The sequence below is a fragment of the Lemur catta genome, chromosome 4 (assembly GCF_020740605.2).
Source record: "Lemur catta isolate mLemCat1 chromosome 4, mLemCat1.pri, whole genome shotgun sequence".
NCBI classification, from domain to species: Eukaryota; Metazoa; Chordata; class Mammalia; order Primates; family Lemuridae; genus Lemur; species Lemur catta.
Window position 1 is genome coordinate 60,760,747 of NC_059131.1, and position 12,479 is coordinate 60,773,225.

At 34.0% G+C, this 12,479-nt stretch overlaps 1 long non-coding RNA gene across 4 annotated transcripts in view; it reads right to left on the minus strand.

Annotated features, from left to right (window-relative positions):
- The window catches only part of LOC123636457, a 65,630-nt gene that overhangs the window by 20,413 nt on the left and 32,738 nt on the right, over positions 1-12,479 (minus strand). Inside the window, exon 3 of one of the 4 annotated variants that reach the window (XR_006734542.1) lies at positions 9,294-9,369. The exons of the other annotated variants lie outside the window; for them this stretch is intronic. This is a non-coding gene — a long non-coding RNA (uncharacterized LOC123636457). Of the gene's footprint in view, positions 1-9,293; positions 9,370-12,479 lie in introns of those variants that run through there. 4 annotated transcript variants of the gene reach the window in all.

Genomic DNA, 12,479 nt, shown 5'->3' on the forward strand with positions numbered 1-12,479 from the left:
TTGAAATTGTAATAGAGATAATAGTTTTATTTAAAAAATGGTTATATGTTTAGGATAAAAATAATTGTAAGCCATGTATCTAATCTCTATTTTATTTTATATCTAAAATTCTACTGAAATAAGAACTGAAAGAAAATATCAAAAAAATCATGACAGCTCTGGCAAACAGGGAGCATATTTTTGTCAATTAATTAGAATCCTTGCTGAGTGTTTGTTTCTTTATGTGCTTGTGGGTTTTGCCTTTGTTTTAATATAGAACATACTGAGTCCTATACTATATTGAAGATATATTATACAGACTTTGACCAACTTTATGTGAAGTCTTTCTGAGACGGAAGTGACAGTGATCAACAACAGAATTTCAACAATATCATTTATTCGAGAGTACTAGGAAATGGAGGATGCCAAGGGCCAGTAAGTGATCATAAAAAACTTTTGATCACATGAAGGATTTGAAGACAGACTAAAAGCCCATCCCTTCACTGGCTTACTCTCTGTTTACAACTCATGTAAAGAGTAAGCAAAGTAAGTGTAGAACTTGTTCATGTGGCCTCTAAAATTGAGCAGTATGTCAAATAGAGAGGTAATTTTTTGTTTTGGTCCCCACAAAAATGACAGAAAAGAAACAAAACAAAAGAAAATTTTATCACAATGGTGAAGTAACTTGAGTGTTGATAGCCTCTTACACTACTATCCTATAAACAACTTGATTTCTTTTCTTGTAAAATAATTTATTGGAATTAATCAAATTAATTCTATATTTTTCTCTTACTCTTCATATGGAATAGATATATTTGGATAGAAACTGAAAAATATATTACACAAGATGTAATATTGCACTTAGATTCCCATTGTAGGAAATTCAAAAAGAGAAAAATCACTGGACAAAGAAATGATTGAGACATTTAATAAATAAGATAAAATGAGATATTAGAGATAAGACTTCATTATGAAATTGATTTAGTGTTAGAAAGAGGTCCAAAAGGCTGGACAATAATTTTAAAAACTTGAAATTTGTATTTGTTAATGAGTTTTGATATGGCATGTTATCTTTGACATGGAAATAAATTGACATCAGAAATTGTCTTTTCAGCTAAAATATATGACTATAATAACAAGAGGCATAACAGAAAAGGGAAAGGTCACATTATATCCTACAGAAACCCACAAGAGTGCATTTACAGATGTCATATGATAGTCCATCCTGGTGTTTATCATTTTTTTTAAGTCAGAGTATATTTATTTTCAATTTTAATACAATTTTTGCAATTTTCTTTTAAACCAGTTTTCTGTTACAAAAGGTTTAAAATGTACTGTGGCAAGCCACAGTGGTGCAATATCTATGAGGCAGGGACGTGGTTGGCTGTCCTCTAAGGCCACCAAAAGTATCAGTGTAACTAGAGTGCAGCTGGCACCAAGGAGACTGGAAGGAGATACAATAGAGAATGTGGGAAAACTAAAGTACTCAGGTACCCATGGGCCATACAGGAAACTTTGGTTTTTTGTGTGTGAGATGAGAAATCCTGGGATATTTTTATAAGAGCTATGACATATAAAAAGATTATCTCAGGTGGTCTGTGAAGAAACTATAGGGTCCAAGAAGCATGGTGAAGTTGTCTAGACAGGAATTACAGATACATGTTTGCTCTCCATATAAAAATACTCTTTTTTGTGCTTTTTAATATATTCTGAGGTGGAAAAGCCAACTTAAATCCTGCAATAGTAAAGACATTTAATTTAATAAACATATTAGAGTAAAAAGTCCATTGATTTTTCATTCATTCATTATGTGTGAATGCATAATGTGCCTGGTTCACAGACGGCCATCTTCTCACTGTGTCCTCATGTGGCAGAGGGGACAAAGGCTCAGCTCTCTGTCATCTCTTTTATAAAGACACTAACTCCATTCATGAGGAATTCCCTTATGACCTCTTCACCTACCAAGCTCCCCACCTTCTAATAGCATCAGTTGTCAGAATAGGGTTTCAACATATGAATTTTGGGGTGACACATTCAGTCTATAGCATGTCATATAAAACAACATGCATAAACACTGAAGACATTATGCTAAGTCATAAAAAACAGGTGGTGAAGGACAAATACTGTGTTTATATGAGTTATCTAAAAAATTGAACTCATAGAAGCAAAGTAGAATGGTGGTTACCAGAGGTTGGGGGAAGAGGGAAATGGGGAGTTGCCATTCAATGGGTGTAAAATTTCACTTATGCAAGATGAGTAATTTCTAGAGATCTGATGTACAACATCAGGTCTATCATTAAAAATACTACATTTTACACTTAGAAATGGGTTAAGAGAGCACATCTCATGTTAAATGTCCTTACTAACATTTTTTTAAAAAGCAAAATTCTGTACTTGATATTTTATAGTTTTTGAAAACATATTTCCTACATAGAACAGAAACATTATCAATACAACAGCTTTAATGAAAGACTTGACATATAAACAAATAAAAACAAAAGTAAGCAATAAACACTAATACTAAGCACTCACCTCATGCGCAGTAATAATGTTTATATGCATTGAGATATTTTCTATTTTTAAAAGAGAATTAAAAAGACACAAAGAAAGCTATCATTAAAATACTTACTTTACTAATTTTTTTTTGAGACAGAGTCTCTCTCTGTTGCCCAGGCTAGAGTGCTGTGGCATCAACCTAGCTCACAGTGACCTCAGTCTCCTGGGCTCAAGTGATCCTCCTGCCTCAGCCTACCAAGTAGCAGGGACTACAGGCACATGCCATCACCAGGCTAATTTTTTTTTCTATTTTTAGTTGCCTCGCTAATTTTTTTCTATTTTTAGTAGAGACGAGGTCTCACTCTTGCTCAGGCTAGTCTCAAACTCCTGATCTCAAGCAATCCTCCCACCTCAGCCTCCCAGAGTGCTAGGATTACAGGCACGAGCCACCATGCTCAGCCCTTTACTAAAATATTAGAATACCATATTCCTCTGAAATTACACTTTATTTTCCCTCTGTTGATTTTATTTTAAAGTAATATTTGGAGGCCTGTAATTTGAGATAGCACTATGAGAAAAATATTTTGCCATCTTCCACATATACTTCTTTCAAATTCATATATAAATCATCGCACACATGAGCACACACACATACACACACACATGAAGTAAGAGTTTTATTAGTGATTAGTACTAGCAATGCATTTAATCTATATGGAAGGATGGAAGGAGTTTTGAGAAATATTTACAATATGTAGTGTAGTCAAGTATACATTGAGACATCAAGCTGAAGTAGTTTGGAGGTAGTCCTTAGGGTTAATAGAAAAACAATTAGGGCTGCCATAACAAAGTACCATAGACTGTGTAGTTTACTTAATAAAAAATTATTTGCTTACAGTCTGGAGTCTGGAAAGTTCAAAATGGTTTTGTATCCAGTGATTGCTCTCTTCTCAGATTGTAGACAGATGCCTTCTCCTGAATTCTCAGTAGACAGAGAGAAAAGGGGAGAGAGAAAGGGGGGGGAGAGGAAAAAGGGAGAGGAAGAGAGATATCATCCTTTTACTAGAGGGCAACCAATTCTATCAGATTAGTCCCCCACTTTTATGGCCTCATTTAATGTTAATTACCTAAAGCCCTATTTCCAAATATAGTCATATTGGGGACTGTACCTAAATAGGCATTTTTTCCAAGTAATACCTACAAATGACCAACAGGTGTTTGAAAAGCTATTCATCATCACTCATCATCAGGAAGATCCAAATCAAAACCACAATGAGATACCACCTCACACCTATTAGATGACTATTATCCAAAAGTCAAAACATAACAAGTGTTAGCAAGGATATTGACAAAAGCAACCATTATATATTGTTGGTGTGAATGTTAATTTTTATAGCCATTATGGAAAATAATATGGAGGTCCCTCAAAAATTAAATATAGAACTACTATATAATTTAGCAATCACAACCCTGGGTATATATCTAGAGGAAATAAAATCATTGTGCCAAAGAAATATCTGCACTCCCATGTTTATTGAAACATAACTCACAATAGCCAGGATGTGGAAACTACTAAGTGTTGCTCAATGAATTACTAGATGAAGACTTATAAAAGAAAAAAACCCTGCCATTTGCACTACAGTGATGAACCTGACAGACATTATGCTAATGAAATAAACCAGACACTGAAAGACAAAGACTGCATGATCTCACTTTTATGTGGAATCTGAAAGAGTTGAAGTCACAGAAACAGTAGAAGGGTGGTTATTAGGATTAGGGAGTACAGGAAATGGGAGATATTGGTCAAAGGGTACAAGCTTTCAGTTAGAGGATGAATGAGTTCTGGAAACTTACTACACAGCATATATATATATATATATATATATATATATATATATAAAATGTACTATATATACTTGAAATCTGCTAAGAGAGTAGATATTAAGTATTCTCACCACACACACAAAAGGTAGCTATGTGAGGTGATGGATACCTTACTTAGCTTGATGTGGTAATCTTTTCAAAATGTATACATGTATCAAAATATCACATTGTACATATTAAATGTATACAGTTTTTAGTTATCAATCATACTTCAATAAAAATTTACACAATCTAGTTGACAAATATTACATTGAAAATATCTAGGAATCAATCAAAATTATTTTAGTTGTTTATAATATAAGCAAAATATCTTTTTCTGTAAAAAAATATGTGAGTCAGACTTTAGCATATGTTGCCATCAGACCTACGTGTGTCTTCAAATCTCATACCTTGAATATTACCTATTAAAATGGGATGTACAAGGAAAAAAGAGAAAGAAGAGGAAAAGGGACAATTGCAGTGGGAGGAGGAAGGAAGTGGGTAGGGGCAAGAATATCTTAATAGGTTTAGCTTCTCTTGTGTACCTAATTTTCTTTTGAACTTAAAAACCCTATTGTGAGTAATTTATCACCAAATATATAAAAATGTGATACTAAGTTTTCCATATCTAGGAGAAAAATTTACTATTATTATAGCTTGCCTTTCTTTGGCAAAATAGAGAACTTTGTGGTGATGAGATCCATTACCAACATTTTCCTTGGAATGATTCCAAATATAAAAAATGCTTAATTTTCCTTTTCATGGCTACTCTCATCTTTACATTTCTTTTACTTCCAAGATTGAATACGTATAGTTTCTTCCCAGAGATATTCTTGCTCTCTCCCCCACCTCTCTTTTGAACAGGATGGCTTATATATCCAATAATCTACTCTTTAAGGTCCAAAGTCTTGCATTTTTCATAATAGTCACCCCTAGCAAATTTTACATTAAAAAATATTAACATAATTCTGAATTATTTTCATATGTTTCTACTTTTGTAAGACTGCTCTCTTTGGCCCTAAATTCCTTTAGTCTTTAAATTCAGTCTATTAGACGACTTTTAACTCTTAATTTTCAGCTTTTTCTGGCTGAAATTCATCACAGTAAATTACTGAATTGATACTCTAATTGTGTGTCCTAAAGCTGTAAGAAGTGTGTGCTTGCACTTGTGCTTGCATACAGGGTTGTGTACCTGAATATTCAGGACCATAATAAAACTTTCTCCTACTGAAAGCAGCATAAACATGATTATGCTTACTCTCTTTTCATACAGTAGTAGAAACTTTCTGTTACATTTCAATTCTACATACCGTGTATCTACCTTCTTTATGAAAGTTTATCTGTGTTTTAAAAATTTTACCTCTTTCTTAACTTGGTCCCTTTTTTCTTCTACCACATGTAGGTTAAAAGAATTGTTGGATCCTCTTTTCTCTTTCTATTCTAGAATTTTTGTCTTGACCACAAGATCAAACTTTGTTTTTAAGTTGATCCTATATCTTCCTGAGTTTCTGATGTCCTTATTTCAAAGTCTGAGCTTTTCTTTTTGTTCACATACCAAATTCTGAAGAATTTTTTTTTTAACTTGCTAACTGTGGTTTTCCTTTTGCCTCTTGGCAAATCTAATTCTTTGAGATAAAGTATTCTAAAAACAGGTCTTCAAATATTTTCCTTGATGCTTAGCTTTGTGATAATTCCAATTTTTTTCATATTCTCAATGTGTACATAGTATTTTTACATTAACTTTGCATGTTTATTTATTAAATATATTCATCTTTCAAATACATTATGTCTTGACTCATATTTTAGACTGTAAATATATGTGAGCATATTGAAGAGTTGCTGCCATTCCATGTCTCAGCTGTCATTATGTGAAAGAATAAAAACCCCAATAGCCTAACTAGTAAACAATATATCACCCATTAGTTCAAATGCTTGTACATATAAACTGTGCATTCTAAAATTGAGACCCCCTCTTCCTTAAAATTAATCTAATTCCCTACGGAACAGTTTACTGATAGTGTAAAAAAATACAGTAAATATACAGATAACTTCAGTGTGAGTTTCCTGCCAATAGTTGAGCTGTTCAACCACATCATCTTACCCTAATATTGACATTTTAATTTCTATGTTTAATTTTGCCAAAGTTTTTCTCCTGCTCTGGATATCTCCCTGTCATAAATTATAATGTTTCGTGCAAACACTGGCCTCAAATTGATGATATACAGCAACTATTAGTTATATTTGGAAAGAGATGAAAGATTGATGACTTTGGCACAACCAGGTGCTGGCAGACAGACATATAGGTATCCAAATGTTCATGGCCTTTATAAGCCCTCCCTTTGAGTGTGGGTGGAAACTATGACCTGCTTCTACCCAGTTGAATATGGCAAAGATGATGGGATGTCATCTTCATAATTAGGTTATATAATACAGCAAAGGCCATTAGATACCACTTGCTTGATTACATTATGTTATGTGACTCCATCTAAACAGACTGAAAAGATTATCCTTGCTGGCTTGATGAAGTAAGTACCATGCTAAGGAAGCCCTCATGGCAAGGAACTGCTGGACGCTTCTAGAAACTGGGGTAGCCTCTGGGATCTGAGTGTGGTCTCCAACCAGTCAGGAAGGTGCTGGAGCCCTCAGTCATACAACTGCAAGTAAAAGAATTCTGAGTACAACCTGAATAAGGTTGGAGGTGGATTCTTCCTTATTCAAGCCTTGAGATGAGAAAGCAGAACAAATAACAACTTTGCTTCATTCTTGTAAGACCCTGAGCACATAACCCAGGTAAGATGTGCCCAGACTCCTTATTCTTAGAAATCATGAGATAATAACATGCATATTGTTTTAAGCTGCCAAATTTGTAGTAATTTTAGTACATAACAATAGAAATCTACTTTTACCACATATTTTTGAGAGCCGTATGTTTCCTGAAAGACCACTAGAGACTGCAGTTATTTGGCCTCAACCCCTGAATGAACTTCTGGAGAACTGGGCTGGGCAATGTGTCATCCAGAAGTTTCCTTTATCAAGACTAGGGGCTCACAGGGTGCCAACTTCTTCATCTAAAGGATAGGCCAAAGTATTTACAATTATTACGGTCATATTGGTCAAGGTTTCTAAGAGATGGAAGCCCCTGTAGAACAAAAGGCAAAGAAAAACAAAAACAAAAATTGAACGCCATTTATGTGCATGCAAGAATGTTTAACTTTTTAAGATCTTCCACTAATGATTTAGCCCCTTAGCACTGTGATTAAATTTTCTGGTTTTGATTCACATTAGTGTGTGTGTGTGCACACATGTGTGCATGTGTGTAACTGAGTTCTTAGAGGCTGGCACGTGTTTTCAAAGACATTTAAAAATTATTTCTGATTTATTCACTTTGGTTGATGAATATGGGAATATGAAACATTTCTTAATGAAAGTTGTTTCTCATAAATTCGTCAAGTAGAGAAGTGTAATCATACAAAATTATGTATATACTCCCCGTTCATTTATATAAAGTGTTTTAATTAAGTCATATGATTGGGAGTAAATTACTTAGAAAAACTACTTTAACTTTTTACCTTCCAGATTTGGACATATCATTTTCAATATTTTAGCTTATGATATTACTCAACCTCGTTTCCTTAGTCCTAGCTAACAAGTGAGCTCCAATTTGTCTGATGGCTTTTTAGGAGTAAAAATGTTACTGAACACATTCTGCTGTCACAGATCTGCGAGAAATGGACCAGAAAGTGCCAGGCTTTGTGTTTTGTGACAGAAGCAAAAAGGAGGCCTAAGAGGTATTTTGGGCACATCAGATGTGTTTAGATGATACCTGAAAGCCAATCCAACTTCAATAATTTTGTCTATAAAGATAAATAACTAAAGATAGCAGCAGTCAATTTGGGGTCCAAGTGGAATCATGAACATCACATCCACAGTCAGGCATAGTGATCTGTATAAAGATAGCACAATGTGAACATCTTTCCCTTGTCACCAGAGGGGGAAGAATAGGAGCAAGAGTTGTATTATAGAAGGAAGAACATCACTGTTGAAGAGTCTGATAGTAGGAGGATAAGAATTTTGTAGTTAGAACTACTTCTTTTTGTATATACTACACATAATAATCTTTTTTTAGAAGATCTTGTGTTAAGAACGTAATATTATCAGATCACATGAATGTAGATTTAAATAAGTTGTTTTTAATGCTTCAATTTTGTTCACAGCCATTTGAAGTGTTAGCTAAATTAGAATTTTAAAGGAATATTAAAACCTTTACTTGGCACTTTGTAGTTTGTAAATATGAAGAAGATGTGATCCAATACCTCAGGAACTTGTGGCCTAGGAAGAAAAGCAATATATGTGTGCACACATTGGTATCGTATATTTCTTTTTTTAAATTTTTTTTTATTTCAGCATATTACAGGGGTACAAATGTTTAGGTTACATATATTGCCTTTGCCCCACCCGAGCCAGAGCTTCAAGTGTGTCCATCCCCCAGGCAGTGCGAGCTGCACCCATTAGGTGTGAATATACCCATCTCCTCCTCCCCCCTCCCATCTGCCCAATACCCAATGAATGTTATTACAATATGTGCACTTTAAGTGTTGATCAGTTAATACCAATTTGATGGTAAGTACATGTGGTGCTTGTTTTCCCATTCTTGGGATACTTCACTTAATAGAATGGACTCCAGCTCTATCCAGGATAACACAAGAGGTGCTATATCACCATAGTTTTTGTGGCTGAGTAGAACTCCATGGTATACATAAAACACATTTTATTAATCCACTCATGTATTGATGGGCACTTGAGTTGTTTCCAAATCTTTGCAATTGTGAATTGTTCAGCTATAAACATTCTAGGGCAAATGTCTTTTTTATAGAATATCTTCTTTTCTCCTTTGGGTAGATGCCCAGTAATGGGATTGCTGGATCAAATGGTAGTTCTACTTTGAGTTCTTTGAGGTATCTCCATATTACTTTCCACAGAGGTTGTACCACTATCATATATTATTAAGATTGTAGCCACAAGTAGAGGAAACTAAATGTGCACAAACAACAATAAATGTATTGTTAGGATTGTAGCCGCAAGTAGAGGAAACTGCACAAACAACAATACATGTAACAGGAGACAGAATATGTGATTCAATGATAATGTTTTTAAAGACAGGATGCATAATATAACATGGAGTCAATGCCCCATCAAATGCCATTGTTTTCTTCCTAATCCAAATGTGGGCCCAGGCTGTGACTATATACCATGATTTTATTATAAGATATAGAATAGTCAAAAAACATCTCTTAAGTTTCTGTCAACAGTCACAAGAACATTCTAAGATTAAACGTGAAGTCTTTCTTTATCTTTTTAACTCAACTCTATTCAAAATATGATAGAGGAGGAATGTTTCCCAGAACAAATCCCTGAAAGCAAAAAGAATGAGGTGAGCTGAAAATGGGAATAGGAGGTTTGGGGAGGTTTGGAGGCAGGTATGCAAAGGAGAGGAGAAAGATAAGAAGATTTCCAAAAGCTGAAAAAGAGATAGAAGCTTGTTAACAGATTACTCAAAGCAGGATATTTTTAAGTTCATAATACTAAGATGAGAGGAAAGAATTGGAGAAGGGTAACCTCAAAGAGATGTGGACTGAATATATGAGTATGGAGTGATAAGAGGTTATAAAACAAGTTCCATTAATTGAACGTCTGTCAACAGAACTTTATTACAGTGTCATTTATCACCTAGGCAAATATCAAAGGGATTTTCTTTAAATAAATATAATTAACTACCCTCAAAAAATAATCTGGAATAATTATTTCTTCCTTCTAGCATTTTAGGGGATTCAGTATAAAAGCCAAACTTCTCAATTAATGAAAGTTCATGGATAAATTTCAAATGTTCTCATCACAAAACAATGTTAAATATTTGAAGTGATGGTTATATTAATTAGCTTGATTTAATCATTCCACATTGTATTTAAAAATTATAACACTTTTTACTTCATAAATATATACAATTATAATACATTATAAAAATAAAATAAAAAGAAAGCTAATGAGCCACCATGCCATGGACCCACTGATGCTTTCAGGGAGCCCCAGTTAAATATCTTAATTCCTGGAGAAAATTTGGGAGAAAACTAACCTACATATACAATAGCAGAAAAAAAATTTGCTGATAAATAGAGTAATCAACACAGTCCTTTCTTAAATGAAAAAAGATATGTGAATGTTACAAGATCATTGTGGAAAATATATATGCCAAGAAAGAGAAACACTAAGATAAACTGGAGGAAAAGCTTCTTAAATAAACAGAGAGATTCTTCAAATTATGTGCTTAAAAATTAATGAACTGATCTCTAATTTCACCTTCAACATGTAAAAAGTTTGGAAGTCATTACTCCTGTTCTCCTATCTTTTCTGCCTTATAAGAAATATGAAAAGATTAATTTTAATAATTAAATGATTTTCAGTCATAAGGAAAATGATATAGGTCAGAAAATTGGAAGTACATATAGAAAGGAAGAGTATAGGAGAAGGTAAAAATGAAAATAAAATCTTTTATCTTAATTCTTCTAATATAACATAAAGAAAACTAGTTATTTGGTGTAATATGGTGATAGTAGCAATGTATTACATGATGATAGCATATGGATAAGTGAAATAATTTATGCCAATGCCATAAGGGTTGGGTGGGAGAAATTGGGAATGATCTGTATAAGACAACTTATATTAATACTACTTGTGAAGTGGTGTAGTGTTATTTGAAGATAGATTAGTTAAAAATGTGTATTGCAACTTCTAGGGTAATCACAAATAAATAAAGTGATGCTAAAAGAGGAGATAGAATAGGATCACACAAAATGCTCAATTAAAAGCAGTGAAGGCATAATAAAGGAGGAAAAACAAATAGCAAAATCAAAATCAACCAATAGAAAACAGAATTTATTAATTGTGATAAATGTGCCACACTAACATAAGATATCAATACTAGGGAAACAGGGTTGGGAGTATATGGAACTCTACTATTTTTGAAATGGTTTCACAAAGCCAAGGTGTTCAAAATTTCAAAATTATGTACATATAATTATATATACATGCATGTATATAATGAAATGCTAGCACATCTGTATTAGAAGGCAAGAAAAAAAGAGAGAAAAATGAACAGTGACCAAAAATATTTAATGCACACTAAGGTATCTCATGTTATTGTTAGCACAAAACAGGTTACTATTAAAAATGACACAGCAGAGAAAAGAAATAGCATCAGACATTAAAATAGTCTTTGATAAAACAAAGGAGGGGCCGGGCGTGGTGGCTCACACCTGTAATCCTAGAACTCTGGGAGGCCGAGATAGGAGGATCACTCGAGGTCAGGAGTTTGAGACCAGCCTGAGCAAGAGCGAGACTCGGTCTGTACTAAAAAGAGAAAGAAATGATCTGGATATCTAAAAATATATATAGAAAAAATTAGCCAGGCATGGTGGCACATGCCTGTAGTCCCAGCTACTTGGGAGGCTGAGGCAGAAGGATTGCGGAGCCCAGGAGTTTGAGGTTGCTGTGAGCTAGGCTGATGCCACAGCACTCTAGCCTGGGCAACAGAGCAAGACTCTGTCTCATAAATCAATCAATCAATCAATCAATCAATCAGGAGGAATTGGATGACTCATTTAAGAATATCTCCCAGAATTTAGAGCCAAAACATGTAAGAGAAAAGATATCACAGGTAGAGTATTCCAGGGAGTTAATAGGTATGATGTGAGAAAGATGCCGCTGTCCATATCTGGCTTTGAAGATGGGAGGGGGTCAAGAGGCAGTGAATGCAGACAGCCTTTAGGGGCTGGAAAAAAACAGGAAACATGTTCTCCCTGGAATCTCCAGAAAAGAACACAGCCCTTAGCCCAGTGAGACCCATTTTGAACTTCTGACCTCTAGAACTATAAGATAATTTTTGTGTTTAAGCCATTAAATTTGTGATAATTTGTTACAGCAGGAAACTAAAGTACTCAGATAATATAACTAACTATAAACAGTTATAAAGACTATCAAAGTAACAAGTTGAAAAAGAATATATAATTTTCAATTCAGGGCAGCACTAACACAAAAAGTAAACAGTACCTAGCAACAACAACAACAAAAAATCTACATTTTTAAAA